The following is a 591-nucleotide window of genomic DNA, read 5'->3' as shown; positions in this document are numbered from 1 at the left end:
CCGTAAGGTAACACAGAAGGTCCTGTGAGGGCAATGGGGAGAATTTTTTTTACAAACCGTACTACCACAGACAAACAGACGTAACTCTTAGAGGAAATTCATCAAAAACTTTTGCCCGGTGTCATTTTCATGAGCACACTACCACCTGTTGGTAGAACCGCGCGCGACACTGTCGGCCATGGTGGATTTCGATTTGACGTTTTGCTGACACGCACACTACTACACAAATTCCCTGTAATTTTCGTTTGCATCATTCAGCAAGGTGTACACTGGCAAACGTCAAAGCGATCGAACACTAGCGCCTCTGGTGGAACGATCGCGCAAATCAAATGATATTTGAATTGATCGTTAAATGCATGTGCCAAGCCGTTTTGAAGAGTGTTACGTCTGTTTGTCTGTGGTACTACACAATCTAGTCACTAGCGTTAACGTAGGTTTAAGTTAGTTTTAAGATCACTATTGTTGGGACGGGTAATCACTAATTCTCGACAGCAAACACGATTTTTGGTGGTGTTAGCTTCAAGCTACAAAATTCAATTTTATTAAGATAGCGATAGAAAAACATCATATAGACAACTTACGATTTTAGTG

Source organism: Aedes albopictus, chromosome 1, assembly GCF_035046485.1.
Source record: "Aedes albopictus strain Foshan chromosome 1, AalbF5, whole genome shotgun sequence".
NCBI lineage: Eukaryota > Metazoa > Arthropoda > Insecta > Diptera > Culicidae > Aedes > Aedes albopictus.
The sequence above is the reverse complement of the archived record's forward strand: the minus strand, read 5'-3'. Positions refer to the sequence as shown.